The sequence below is a fragment of the Acyrthosiphon pisum genome, unplaced genomic scaffold (genome assembly GCF_005508785.2).
Source record: "Acyrthosiphon pisum isolate AL4f unplaced genomic scaffold, pea_aphid_22Mar2018_4r6ur Scaffold_16301;HRSCAF=16964, whole genome shotgun sequence".
Lineage (NCBI taxonomy): Eukaryota > Metazoa > Arthropoda > Insecta > Hemiptera > Aphididae > Acyrthosiphon > Acyrthosiphon pisum.
Window position 1 is genome coordinate 1 of NW_021765211.1, and position 1,261 is coordinate 1,261.

General features: G+C 23.4%; 1 long non-coding RNA gene across 1 annotated transcript; it reads right to left on the bottom strand.

The window, feature by feature from the left end:
• Positions 1-648: 648 nt before the first annotated feature.
• Positions 649-1,109, bottom strand: LOC107885810. The gene is made up of 2 exons (XR_001680530.2): positions 911-1,109; positions 649-853 (listed from the first exon to the last, which is right to left on the bottom strand). It is a non-coding gene; the product is annotated as an uncharacterized LOC107885810 (long non-coding RNA).
• Positions 1,110-1,261: the final 152 nt, after the last annotated feature.

Here is a 1,261-nt window from a genome sequence, read left to right on the forward strand (position 1 = left end):
AAATATATTAATTTATTTAGTTTAATTTATATTTTTACACTAACCATGATGAACATCTCAAAAAAGTAATAATATTTGGTATATAATAAATAATAATGTATATTACATTTAATATTTTATAAGATTTTTGTATAACAGCTGTAAAATAAAACAGCATTTATATAAGTTTTTAAATTTTATAATGTATTAAACAATGCATATTTAGCACAAAACAGATTACAAACATATTAGTCACTAAACATTATAAAAGTAATGAACACAATTTAAAAAAATTTCAGAATCTGTGGAACACCATTGATATAGGCTATTATGGTTTAAGTGTTAAACTGTGTCATTATTATTATTATTATTATTATATTTAAATTTAAACTATTTATTGTAAATCTGTATATTAAATATTATAATTATGTATATTTTATACTGTATGTCTGTACCATACTGTATATTTAAAATTAAATTGGAATGATATTCTGTTAGGTATATAAAGTTTATTATTATTATTTATATTTGAACAATTTTGAATTGGAATATTCAAATTGTACCAATTATTAATTTAGTTATTTGCTGTAATAATCATAAGTTAAATATAAAATCTTATTTAATTATATTTAATACAATTATTAGATAGAAAATACATTTATTAGGGCGTCTAAAGCTACTTTGAATGACCAAAAATTAATGAATCCAATTTCCATAACTCATGTCTAACTAAATTTCTCAAGTCTGAACTAGGTATATGTTGCCGCTTTCCAATTCACATTTACACATCCTGGTCTTCTAAGATCTGCACTATTAAAATTGGCTACCTACTTCTTCACAATCAGACAATAGTACTATAGTAGTATGGTATAGTCTACAAAATAAAAAAATACATTTATTAGGGTTTTACTTATGTTTATCATAAAGTTACTTTGAATGTCCAAAAATTAATGAATCCAATTTCCATAAATCATGTCTAACTAAATGTCTGAAGTCTGAACTAGGTATATGTTGCCACTTTCCAATTCACATTTACGCATCCTGGTCTTCAAAGATCTGCACTTTTAAAATTGGCTACCTACCTACTTCTTCACAGTTGGACAATGGTAGTATGGTATATCCTACAAAATAAAAAACACAATATAAATAATAATATTAAGATTTAAAAACAATTTAAAAGAAAAATACAATACTTTAAAACCAAGAGTAGCATGATTAATTCTTATACTTCAACTAAAAAAGAAAATGTCTAAAGCGCCCTTCTCCTTTTTCATACGGACTG